This window comes from Lissotriton vulgaris, chromosome 6 (genome assembly GCF_964263255.1).
Source record: "Lissotriton vulgaris chromosome 6, aLisVul1.2, whole genome shotgun sequence".
NCBI classification, from domain to species: domain Eukaryota; kingdom Metazoa; phylum Chordata; class Amphibia; order Caudata; family Salamandridae; genus Lissotriton; species Lissotriton vulgaris.
Window position 1 is genome coordinate 590,241,560 of NC_141694.1, and position 13,952 is coordinate 590,255,511.

General features: G+C 43.7%; 1 protein-coding gene across 2 annotated transcripts in view; it reads left to right on the plus strand.

Annotated features, from left to right (window-relative positions):
- ZNF292 (zinc finger protein 292) overlaps positions 1–13,952 on the plus strand; it is a 635,852-nt gene that overhangs the window by 118,213 nt on the left and 503,687 nt on the right. The gene's annotated exons all lie outside the window — the stretch shown is intronic.

The window sequence follows — 13,952 nt, forward strand, 5'->3', positions numbered from 1 at the left end:
TAGCTCCCTCTACCTCTTCATAAAAAGCAGCTGGATGTTTGCGTAGATCAGGCATAGCAGCTTCAAGAGCCATAATGTCTGCTCTACTCCAAGGGGTATAGACCCAATTATAAATAAAATATCCCTTTGCATCATCTGAAGTTTTATCGTCACTCGTTCCTGCACCCTTTGGAGGAACATACAAGGGCGCAGCTTCACGCATCGGTTTTATAGTGACTACAGGATTACTATTATCTGTTTCTGTCCCTACAGTTCGTTCTTGGTGTCATTGGATCTGAACTGTTTGTTCAGCTGCTGCTTTCTCAGCTGCCTTTTTCTCCTCTCGTAATCGAAATACCTCAGCGCGCAACTTAACCACTCGCCTAATTAGAAAGTACACTTGTGCAGGAAGAAAGATGGCAACATATATAACTTTTTATAATCCGCATTTAAATTAGCAGGTTCTAGAGTATCAGAATTTTTTCTATATCTAGCTACTGTCTTGCTAGTAAATGTTTCTGAAAAATATATCTGCTCTAGATCTGACCATTGCTGAATCTTTGCAAGAATCTCTACAACGGAGTCATGCCCATAAGCTGCTTATGGGCCGCAAATCTGAGAGAGTCCTTTCGATCAGTGGTCAAAGTAGAGCGAGTTGCCCGCCCATCTAATTTATCCTCATTTTTCTCGTCTTCAGACAATTGCACGCCATCAGAAACTTCAGTCTCAGGAGCACTAGGGAATTTATACCGGGGCGGGGGTCTATCTAACAAAATAGAATCATCTTGTGGCTTATTAAGCATGGGATAAGGGGGCCCTTAATAGGGTACTGGCCAGTTACCTCTAAATGACTCTCCCTTTCTTCTTTCTCTTTAATTTACCTCATCTCTTTATTTTTCAATTCCAAGGCCTTCTAAAAAATTGCCTTGCGGTTCTTTTTCTGTTATAGCTTCTTCTCTCCTCGCGCTCTCATTCACCCACATTTGTACACAATTGAACATAGCAAAAAACACAGTTGATGGACAGAATGTAGAACAATGTCATACATTCACCCCAGTACAAGGATCTGGGCCTAAATCCATCGTTTTTTTGCACTCCACACCACCCTGGGTTAGACACTGGCTATATGCAAATCAGCTCTGACCCTGTGCCCCATGGGAACAGTCCAGTCCGAACTACCAAGCCATGTCTTTCCCAGACCGGAATCAAGCATCCAAGGACCGGTTTCTGGCTATCAGCCTTCATTCAGCCTGGATAGCTTGACTCCAGTGGTGTGGAGAGCCTGGGGCTCACGTCTGAGCATACCCAGCCCACTCGGGGTGAAGCTATCCAGGCTGAATGAAGGCTGATAGCCAGAAACCGGTCCTTGGGTCAGAGCTGATTTGCATATAGCCAGTGTCTAACCCAGGGTGGTGTGGAGTGCAAAAAAACGATGGATTTAGGCCCAGATCCTTGTACTGGGGTGAATGTATGACATTGTTCTACATTCTGTCCATCAACTGTGTTTTTTGCAATTTTCATCCCGAGTGGGCTGGGTATGCTCAGACGTGAGCCCCAGGCTCTCCACACCACTGGAGTCAAGCTATCCAGGCTGAATGAAGTCTGATAGCTAGAAACCGGTCCTTGGATGCCTGATTCCGGTCTGGGAAAGACATGGCTTGGTAGTTCGGACTGGACTGTTCCCATGAGGCACAGGGTCAGAGCTGATTTGCATATAGCCAGTGTCTAACCCAGGGTGGTGTGGAGTGCAAAAAAACGATGGATTTAGGCCCAGATCCTTGTACTGGGGTGAATGTATGACATTGTTCTACATTCTGTCCATCAACTGTGTTTTTTGCACAATTGAACATAGCCTGATGGCTTTTCTTCATTACCAACCACTGCTCGACATACTGAATCTTTTTAAGGTCAAGCTATCCATTCACGGGCCATCATAGATCAGGATCCTTTTTAGTGTATCTATTCTACAATGTACTATACATTATGGAAGAAATACCAAATTTAATGTACATAAAACTGTTAGGCGTTCCCTCTAGGGGAGCCGGCTGAGTACTTTCTAAATCCATATTGGTACCGCCAAGACAGAAACACATTCTACGAAGTGCTCTAGGAGCAGGCATGCCAAAAATATTACAATGCAATATAATATAATATAATCAAAAACATATTTATCCCCGTGAACATTGTCAGCGTTCCCTGCTTGAGCCCTATCTCGCCGAATATCACTATGGACAACCTTGACTGCATTAACAAGATCACCTGTGATCATTGGAGAGTTTTATCATCCTGCCACGCTTTTCCTCGCTTGCTTTGTGTAGATCGTGAACTTTTATCCTTTACTTGGCTTGTTCGTACTGACTTGAATTTTCATGAAAGCTTTACCGCTCTCACTATTGCTGTGGCCGGGGTTATAGGTGCTCCAGTGAACATTCGTACTGGCCAGGGTTAAATTGTGGGGCTTTTCAGGATACGGGACAATAATTTAATTTGCTGCTGGGATTGTGACCTGTGAACTGCGGGAGTCGGGTGGTATGTTTGGTACTTCCCCGGATTGATTGTGTATTTCGCTGCATTTTTACTTTGAACTTGTTTCCGGGGGGTCGCATCTGGTGGGGATAGGGGAGTCCGGGAGTGTGTTTTTGGTTTCTCCTCCTCCGTTGCTTTCTACTTTTAGGGACGCTTCCGGGCGACAGGCACGCTGCTAGTGGGTTAGGCCGTAGCCATTGCAGGGGTGCAGGGTGGTGGGGGGTTTGTTATTTTGCCTTTGTTTTGTTCTATGGCCCCTTTTTTCTTCTCTCTCTCTCTTTTTCGGGTATTCCTCTGGGCGACAGGCACGCTGCTAGTGGGGTAGGCCGTAGCCATTGCAGGGGTGCAGGGTGGGGGTGTGTGAGGGGGGTTTGTTATTTTGCCTTTGTTGTGTTCTATGGCCCCTTTTCTTTTTTCCCCTTTTTTCTCGCAGGGTCCGGTAGCGATAACTTTCGGTTTCATCCTGAAGTATAGGAGTGGGCGGGGTCTGGGGTGGGTGGCTGTGATGATAGATAGGTAGCTTTGTTCTTTACCCTTAGTGAACTTACTGGCGCTTGCATTTTTACTGTTGGTCTATTTTGATTCACGACTACTTTTAACACCTACCCGCATTTTTATACCTCAGACTGTGTAGCTCCGGATATCCTGTATCTTCTTATTTATCTCGTTCTTGGGGGGGGGGGGGGTTAAATATAAAATGAACCTTATTCATATCCTTGATTCGCAATGTTTCCAATGCATCGTCTATCCTTTACTGCTGCCGGACCCATGGGTTGTCGGCTGAAGAGCTGTGTTATTGGCATTACTAACCCGTGTTGCATACATGTGGTACCGGCCCCTGCCGTTTCAGGGTTACTTTTGTGTCTTGTGTTGAACGATATAATAAACGTTTAAAAAAATATATATATATATTTATCCCAAGAATTATCCAAAAGTAGAGAAATCTCCTCTTTACCTGACTTTTTTGCTGCAGCAAACTAACAAACCAAAATCTTGGCCATGTTTTTTCAAAACAAAAAGTTGCTACAACAACCATACCATACCAAACCAAAGTCTCCAACCTCCACCTGCCAAGCTCTGAGTGACCTAACGGTCATTTTGAAATACTCACGCCAAAGAAGATCTCAGTCGGGACCGGCCATCACTGACAGGGTCAGATCGGGAAAACCGGAGAACACGTCGATCTGCAAAGACAAAGGGTCTCCTCATGCTGGGTACCTCCTCAGTGGATTCCTGCCTTTCGTCACGACCGCACTCTGATGGCCATGTCTCTGAATAGTACCTGTTCGGGTGCCAATTTGTGGAATAAAAAACCTTTTTAGGGGCTCACTGATGCACCGGTCCTTCAACCAACAAAGAAGAAATTGGCATGGAAGCTGGAATATAAAAACAGGGTATTTAATATACACTCATGAGTGGGACAGCATTGATACATGGATTGGAGCGGCAGACCCTGATGCAGAGGTCTAGCCCGGGACCAGGGTTCAATTCCTCGCCTCGGCGGGTCTTGGGCTCAAAATTCCACGGACCTGATAATTCTCGCCTCGGTGCCTATTCCAATCATGGAGTCTCACTCTGCAACTCTGGGCAATAGCTTGCTTAATCTCCACAACGGCCCCCACAATGCTAAGGATGCCTGGCCTCCACCTTGGGGGTGCCCAGGAGTGGATGCCTCACAGGGAAAGCCAGGATGGGTTCCACAGCGGTATTCGTACAAGCGCCTTGAGACCCTTGCGGGTGAGTAGTGCGCTATACAAGTATTAATTTACATTTACATACATCACCCTCTGACACTGAAGGAGGCAGTACAAGAAGTACAGAAACCCGGTGCCTTTTAGATACATTTGTTGCTGTGTCAGCATGAGAACAAGGGGAGGTACTAGCACATACAAGAATAGGTTTTGACTAACCTAGGCATACAAATATGTCTTAGTCGGCAAAGTGGGAGGGGAGTCACTTCTCACAAAAACAGGCTGTCAGTTTCAGACTAAGGACAGATGCATTCTGGCAGCTACAAGTCTTTCTGAGCATGCGCAAGGCTCTGGCTCACCACTGAAGACGTTAATTATAGTTCATGACAGAAGGGAAATAGAAGAGCAGGCAACAGTGAAGACTGGAGAAGCACCTGGCTAGCACATGGCTGACTAAAATGAATGTAACAACAACAACATAAGAGTGACTCAAGGTGCTACAATAATTTTTTCGTGATATAACAAACAAAGGCCTGAAAACTACCAAATAGTGATCAAAGAAAAACGTGAAAACTGGTGGGAAGGAAAAGAAACTCTATTTCTTATGAAGAACCCTCACTCACCCTAGTGGTGACTTGCTTCATCATAGAGTTCCCACTTGGGAGACCGGATGTCCCCCCAGTGTGCTACAACGCCTAATTTACAGCGGAGCTGGTTTTTTTTTAATGAAAAAAAGCGTTAAAAGATTGCAGCTGTACCATAAACAACTTTATTAAATGGAAAGCTGGTCACATTAAAAACAAGTGAGCAGGACTAAACCGCGGTCCTAATAAAAGTAGGTCGACATGTTTCAGCTGTGTAATGCTTAGTTTTACTCCACTTTCTTCAGGACCAAAATAAATCCCCCGGCGATCCACGCGCGCTAAGGCATGTCCTATCCGTGAGGATATATGTGTGAAAAAGTGTAAAACTCACAGTTATACCCGTATAGGCTCTCCTAGATTTCACCAGGGGCCAAAACCTGCAAGAAATGAAAACAAAGAACAATTTGATGACAATATGAAAACTTCATATGATAATTGCTTAATAATTGTTAGTACTCCATTATACCTTTATGCATAATTGTCAAATCTAAATAAAGTTCTCTTCCCAAGATACACCTTTTGTCACGCAAATGAGGTTTACTCGATCTGGGATTTTTCATCAACTACATCTTATTTGTAGGAGAAATCATTAAGACCAAACAGTGTCCCATTAGAAAATACATAAACCTTGAGATGGCATTTACCCAGTATGGTCCAGATGCCGCCTGGATAGGTATAATTCCTTGTAGTTACGTTTAAGCAAATAGTGCAGCACCCCTTTAAAAAACTCCCCCGATCGAAAGCGGAGGAGAAAGTAATAAAAACAAACACACTCTGGAAGATCACAGATACACTTATAACACAAAACGATTGAATGTGCAGCATATACACTTACAACACTGAATTGAATGTGCAACATGGGCTCGCAGTGGGGGCAATTTCTTCACGTTGCGCGCAATCTGAAAGCCAAGTGAGAAACAGATATAATTGCACCTTCAAAGAGCCCTCGTCTCAAAATAACGAGTCAGGTAGAGAAAAAAGAGAGCCCGCCAATACCACTTATTAGCTGACTAAAATGAATGCCACAAACAAAATGGCTTCAGCTTATGCTAACAATAATTTCTGCAGTTTACAAACTCTGATCAGAGTGATGCACCTGATTAGGCATGCCAAAGGCTCTATGGTGAGTGCAAGCAAAGAGGGAAACCCTGCTGAGTGACTCTGCAGATCGCAAATGGCCAGGATTGGAGTCCTTTTACATGGACATGGGAGGTAGGGGCTGTGTAAACAAGAACCACAAGCCTCCATTGGGTGGTTCCGAAGTCCGCCCGTTGGAGTACTGCCTCTAAAAAGGACCATGAAACTATGTCTTACGCCTTCTGAAAATCAAAAAGGAGGAGGGCTTAGGGTCTATCCAGGCGGTTCGACTGAGCGAGGGCCAGCTACACCCTCTGAATGCAATGTCTGGAACTCCTGCCTGGCATGAAGCCACACTGGCCTGGATTGATTCGATAGGACAGTGTCTGGCCCAGCCTAGTTGCTAGGACAATAGTGAAGATCTTGATGTCCAAATTAATAAGGGAGATCGTGGAGTAACTAAATAGCCGGTTACTCAGTTCACATCTGTAGGGTGCTTCTGTTTATAAATCTGTTTGTAGTGGTTAACAAAAATTGCTTAATTTCTTAATAATGGAAATTGAAAATATAGTTGCAAAGATTATTTTAATTTTTTATGCCCATGCTGCCGAGGTTATCATTTTACGTATGCATTCCCTTTCATACCAATACTTGGTGACAGATGCAGCTTGAAGTTGCTCAGCTTTATCACAGTGTTCCCTCAATTTGCACTTTGCAGCTAACCATTCTGTTCTGTTTTAGTTTCCAGATAAACGTGCTGTTTGCTCAAGGCTATCTTGAACTTGCCTCCTTCCTTTTTGCTTTCCATATTGATTCTTATTCGTTTTGAAATTATATTTCGATTGCTGGCAGCCTTAATGCATCTCAGACTACGCTTAGTCTGCCAGAATTGGTGTTCAGTTAAGAAAAAAAAGTAACTAATGTAAGTGTGTCTCTGCAACCAGTTTCATCATCCTTTAAAGAGTGACCCAGTCATCTGCCAATTAGTTTTGCTACTATTAGAGATTGTTCTAGAGAGGGAACATAATATTACAAAGTGGTCCTAGAATTGGGTTTGATATCGTTGGGGCCATGAAAGAAACTGGGTAGAAATTGATCATAGCCTACTTAAATCTTCATGTACTCTGAGTAGCGCAAGGCCTTCTCAGGGGAGATGGTGTGGCTAGCAATCCCAATTAGCTGGTATGCAACAATAGCACTCACATTTTTGTTCAGTCAGAGCAATTTCTTTTAAAAGAGAAAAGTACTTTTATCGCACACACTATTAAATAGGGTCATTAAATTATAAATATGTACATCAGCTAGATGGAAATAAAGTTGAGACGTTCCTATACTGTTACACCCCTAGTGAGTCCTTAATCCCTTTATCATAATACCCCCACCTATACCAGATAAAACATCTCAATATAAGGGGGTTTCATGTTAGAGAAGGCAGGCCTACTGGCTTTGTCATGTCGTATAATTTTAAATCGGGTGGGTCTTACTGGTCATGTCAGGAGGTAACCACATTAATGTAGATAACCAGGTTTTCCTTTATTGATGTAAGACATTATACAGGGTGTCTGTATTTATAAAGCAGGCCACTCCCCATTACTAACCATTTGTTATACTTTGTCAGTGTAATACATAAGTATTAGTCTTTCAAAGTTCTGCAAAAATATTGTCTAAGCAAGTTAACTAAAAACATTCATAAATGTGTCAGCCTTTCTTCACTGTCTACAGGCCACATAATACAGCCTTTTGACCAACCTAAGGGGTGCATGTACTCCAGACCAAAGTGTCCAAGCTCCAGTTCTGATAGTGCTTAGAATTGTAATACACTTCTCCTGGGGCTATGTGTGCAAGGCCTCAGGAGTATTAGGGTCATTTGTTAAATCCCTTTTGGGGGGCTGTTGCACTCCCTGCAACCTTCCACAACACTTAAAACCTACATTGTCGGTGCCCTTCCCCTCTTTGGAGCACAAGGAGGGAGTAAATATGGCAATACAGACCCTCACAGGGAATTATGGTGCATCTCTCGACAAGCAATGTTTGCCTACAGGTCTAATGCAATGAAAACACCTCTGATTGTTTCAGTAAGGCTTACATCTGATAGACATTTAGCTGCCGATTTCTTACCTTAGAATGTTCCTCATGCATCAGACTGGATCTGGAAATCTTGAGCAGTAACTCTGCACGCCGGTAGGTGGTGCCTACTGGCTCCACATAGGTGTCCTCACTGTGGAAATGACGTGCGTGGTGCATAAATAGGCACCACCCCAGCACGCACACATGAGTTGTTTCTTTTTTCTTTTTCAACGCCATCACCACTGATTCAAAAGAGCTACTGCAGTTCAGTTCAAAAAGACTTTATTTCTGTCAAGATTACCTAGAAAGTGCGAAACACGGCAAACATTTGTATCTAAAATTTCATCATACAGTCATTCATGGTTTAAAGGAAAATAAAATTGATTATACACATGTTTTCATATTAAAGTACATTCGATTATTGATGTGTAAAATTAGGCAAAACTTACACAATTAATTTCGGAAAGTGCGTAGTGCAATAATAAATACATAAATTAGCTAAAAAGAACGTGTATAAAAAACAGGAGCCCGTAACTTTAAGACTATACAGGATATACAAATGCTTAAGCAGCTTACTGTGCTATTACAATTACTTCACCATAGCGCAATCGATGCGACATTTCAAGAATTAAAAAAAACCCTTCTGGTGCACTACTTGGAGAACAAAAAGCCTGCAACCGTGTAAACTATTGGGATTCTAGAATCAAATTTCAATATCTTAAATACTTCAAGACAGCGCCTATTGCCAAGGTTCCTACATATCTGGACCAACCAACGTCTCCTTGCTTTATGATAGCCTGGGCAGCTAAAAAAAAAAAAATGGGTCTCGGTTTCCTCGGGTTTGTCACATGCTGGGCACTGAATCATTTGTTGATCTCTCCACTTGGATGTGAAGCAGCGAAATGGAAGCACCCCATATCTGTATTGTAAATAGAGCTTCCTTCCTGCTGGCGGGTTAATGAGATCTATTGTCTGCTCGAAGCAAGGAATATCTTTTATTTCTAGAAAAGCTCTCGTGAGTTTCCCGGTTCTAGAAGAGATATGGAGTTGAGCCAGTCTGTGCTCTTTGTAAAGTACCTTCATTTGATCCTAAGATATTAAGAGACAGGCTGCCTCAGGTTCAGACCAACAATCCCCTACGCCCATGCTAATTAGCAAGGATTTAATGTGGTCGAACCACGGTAACTTTGCAATACCCCGTGCCCTCAATACCTCTGACAATTCCTCCCTGTAGAAAATGAGTTCGGGGGTGGTCCACAGGCGGCACCAATACATTATAGGTTTGAGGCTCGCCACTTCAGCTATAGGTGTTATTCCCATATGAAGATGTAGAGGGACCAGTGGGGTGCTACGTGGCAGTCTAAATAACTGTCCTAAGTATTGGTTCTCCACCTGCGTTAGCTTCTGCATGCTTAGGTAACCCCATAACTCTGTGCCATATAAAGCCCCACCTCTAGCCTGTGCCCTATAAATTTCTATCACTGGGGGACAATTCTTTTGCTAGACTTATTAAAAACCTTCATAATGCCACCTGTAGATTGCGCTAATTTTAGCGTAGATTTCGTGATGTGGGCCCCACATTCAAAAGACTTGGAAATTGTAATACCCAAATTACCAAAGGATGACACTCTCTCAAGAGGTTTAGGTCATGTGCTTTTTGGGCAATTAAATGCCATAAACATGGTTTTCTGAAGGTTTATTTCTAAGCCTCTTTCTCTACAGAATATAATCAAACTTGTCCAAAACCCCATAGGCGATTTAGTTACCAGTTGAGTGTCGTCCGCAAACATCATTGCCGAGATTCTGCGGGAGGCTAACTTAGGGGCATCAAGGTCTTTTTCTGCAAGCAAGGCGTCAATCAGGCCATTAATATAGAGGCTAAATAAAGTTGGCGCAAGCACACAACCCTGGGGTACTCCACGGTTAATGGCTATCGGTGCTGTGAGATTACCATCCTTGCCGTACCTAATTTGCGCAAAGTTGCTTTCATGTAAGCGTTTATAAAGTCTGATTAAATATTTGGGGAGCCCATCTCACCCAAGACCAGCCATAATTTCTTCTTTTGGTACTAAATCAAATGCAGATCTCAAGTCTAAAAAGATTAACCGCATCATTGCTATCGTATATTCCCGTGCTGCGTGGCAATTTTCAAAATCCCATTGTTTGTGACAAGGTCAACTCGTCAAATGCACAGCGCAGGTAACACCCATGACAAGTTGACCTTGTCACAAGCATCGAAGGTGTTAAGAAGAGGCTACCCCCCTGCAGACTTATGGTCTTCCAGTATAACAATAGTAGTCTTAGTACTTGGTCCAGGGTCGACCGCTTTTCCCTAAACCCAGCCTGCAGGGCAGACAGAACCTTCCTTCCTTTCATCCATGATTGTAGTCTAAGGAGTAAGACTCCTGCAAATACTTTCTGCGAAATGTCTATTAAGCTAATTGGTCTATAGTTGATTGGGAGAAGTGGGGAGCCCTTTTTAAAAATCGGAATTATTTCCGCACCATGCCAGCTCGAGGGAATCTTCATGCCTTGCAAAATTGCATTAAAAAGCTTTCAAAAATATGGGGCCCAGATAGCAGGTTCACTCCTGAAGAGGTCTCCAGGTATCTTGTCCAGGCCTGGAGCTTTGCCCGGAGCTATCCTTGCTAGTGCGTCCTTTATTTCTTTTAAGCCTATACTCTGACCCATGTCACCATCAGGCAAGGGGGATTGAATCCCGGTTAGCTGAGTGACAAGCAACTGACTGGTCACGGCCATAGACTGTAATCACCAGGCAGTCGCTTCTTAGCATAAAGGGTTTCAAAATGCTCCCACCAAACCGGTTCATCTAGGTTTGGTTCTGCCGCACTTCGGGGGGTAGTCGTTCCTAAATTAACAACTCCCCAGAAGGTCCTCATGTCTCTGTCCCCTAATGCAATTTTCATTGTGGCCCAATTTTTATCTTCCTACCTTTGCTTAGCTTCTAGAGTAACTGCTTTATAGTTTACGCTTGCCGACCTTATTGAGGGCCGGTCTTTGGCTTTAAAGGAAGTTACTAAAGCCTTTTTTGCCTTGAGGCATGAGGTCTTTTACCAAGGGAGGGAGGGCGACTTATCCTGTTTCATAATTTTGTTTAGATAAAAAAAAGTCAATAGTGACTTTTCCTAATTTGACATGATTCGTTTGGACCTGCTGTAGATCTATACCATCCTTGCTTAGGTTACATAAAGTGGATGCATCTGTAATAACCGGTAACAAGCCATCTTATAAACTGCCCAGTCTGTCTTCAGATTGGCTAAAATCTGACAATCTCACTCCCTTCCTGCAGTTGGAAACCACTACCCTAGAATTGATAGGGTTATCTGTAGGGGACGGGCTACCCGTATTCAGAGCTTTAAGTTCTACTGCTAACGCATAATGATCACTATCTAGACATGGGATAATTTTAAAATCCAACATCCTTTCCCAAAAGTGCGAATTGATAAAAATATAATCTAATATAAACCCACCGTTTTTGCTGTAGAACGTATATCCATTTGATGATTCGAATAAGGATCTCCCATTACAAGCTCGTAGGGAGTGTCTCAATGTGAGACAACTCATCTGAATCACCAATGGTGACCATTTTTTGACTTTGGGACATCTTGACTGGGATTTTCATAAAATGGTCCTCAGCAAATAAACTGTCAGGGGGTAAACCCTCAAGTGGCTCCAACTGGCAGTTAAAATCCCCACCTACTATAACCATTTGTTTAGCATCAATGGAACCTAGGAAAGTAGTTAACTCTTCCACCGTATTGGATTCATTGCCCTTACGAGTGGGTCTTGAGTATACGTTTATTAAGACTACAGAGGGCTTTGTAGGAAACTGTAACAGAACACTTAAAATGTCAATTGACCCTGTGTCAATTTGTACCGCTGTACACCCCAAGTGTGATCCCACCCAAATTATAAGGCCCCCTGATGGTCTCCCAGTTCCCCCCGATGTTGCTGGAATGTTAAAGCTGGCTTAGTCTGGTTTTGAAACCTCTCTTCTTGCACAGGTTTCTTGAAACATGCAGATTTCAAAATGATTAATAAAAGTTTCCCATTCAGGGTCATCTAATTTACTATTGAGACCTGCAATATTCCAAGACAAAACCCTTGTTACCTGGGTGTTCAGTGAATTCATATTAGAGGGCACCAATATTGGCTGGTTCGGGGAGACATTTGTTGGCTTTAGCCCAGATCCAATATTTGTTCAAGATTTTCAGAATGGTTAGACCCAGAAAAAAGACAGTCTAGGCATCATGAGCCGCTCATGCTCTCTAGCTACACAGTCCACGGACTCTCGGGATTTGGGCCTATAAGGCTGCCCTGGCTCTCTAGGTCTAGAATTACAGAGGCTATTTCCTCATTATTAGTTATATTAGGTCCCTTTAGTCAGTCCACTCCCTCAATAGGACTGAACCTATTACCAGTAGTAATATTAAAAATAGGAAAATTGTGCATCAACTTTTTGGGGGGAAATCTCCTTCCCGACTGATCAGAATAACTTTGCTGATGAAGCCTTGTTGGAGAATAAAAATAGCCTAAAGGGAGTAATGTGGTGCTCCCCATATTCCTCCCATACTCCATTGCTAAAATTTGTTTAATAATACTTGGATTTCTAAAATTGATTACTACGCATTCTCCTTGAATGTCCTTGTGGCGTTCGCCTATCCATCCCACCCTTCTTGTTGTTATCTCATGGGTATTCTCGTAACCAAAATCACTATGATTTGCTAACCAATGAATGGTTTTATTTTTTAGTTCTTGATGTGTTTCTGTTGATCCTTTTCTTATTTCTGGGACCCCTGCAAGAACCAGTACGTATGGGGCTGACTCCGGTGGCAAACTTATAGTTGGGAGGGCAGTATATTTGATTTTTACATTCTAAAGTACTACAATCTTGATTTGGAGAGGTGTCAATCGCCCCTTGCCTGGAGATATTCTCTAAAACCCCTCTTCTTACTGACGGAGGGCGGGCCTGGTTTACCGGATTTATGGTCACTGGTCGTTGTCTCGCTACAGAGATTTCATTTTTTTCCCTATCGTGCTGGCATTTTCCTTCATTCATCAACTTGCAAGATTCATTTGTGATTAAAGGGGGCCCAGTTTGCTCATTACTCGTAGTGGCCTGAGCACACAGCATACTGGCTGTGTTAGGTGAATCTTTAGTCATCGCCTTATTTTTTGACCAACCATTCAACTTTGCTGTCAGCCCATCTAGCATTGCCATAACAGGGGTTAATTCTTCCTTGACTATTATTCTTATTTGCTGCTGGAGGTTCGTCACCAGCAGTGAAACCCACTTGAGCTGGTCATTGCTGGATTCTAGGTGTGATTTCACCCTTGGTTGCCCTTTTCCATATTCAATTCCTGCGCTTTTTAGGTTTTGCCTGGGGCACGGAGCTTTAGCTCCGCCCCCAGGAGAAATCTGTAGTTTTTAGTAAGGGACACTTGAATACGCCCTCTGTTCCATTGGCTAGCTCCATAAATGGAGGCTAGCCATTGGAACAGAGATCTGTCCGTCAAGGCTGGACCAGATTCGGGGGCGCTCCCGAGATTTTTTACATGGGCGTGGCTTCACTCTCCGTGGCGTGGTTTCACTCTCCGTTGAGCGCTTGTGCCCCAGGGTTAAGTAAGCCTATGCGCAAGTTCTGAAGAAGCTATCCTGCCCTGTGACCCAGGGCTCCGTAAATTTCCGTGGCCGGACTTCACCGCCGCAGCCTGGGGTCCGCGAAACCAACCTGCAGCTGTTCGGCATCTTGGCCGATGCACCAAGGGGCCTCGACCGCATTGGTTGCTTCCTGGAGGCTCGTCGGCAGAGGCGCGCTCTGATTGGCCGCTGCAGTGGGCCTGTCCCCGTGAGCTGCGCCACCATTGGTTGAAGTATCGCCGCGTCATCAGGATCTGCCCCGGGAGCCGCGCTGTGAGTGGCTGACTCCGGGGAACCCCTCGACGT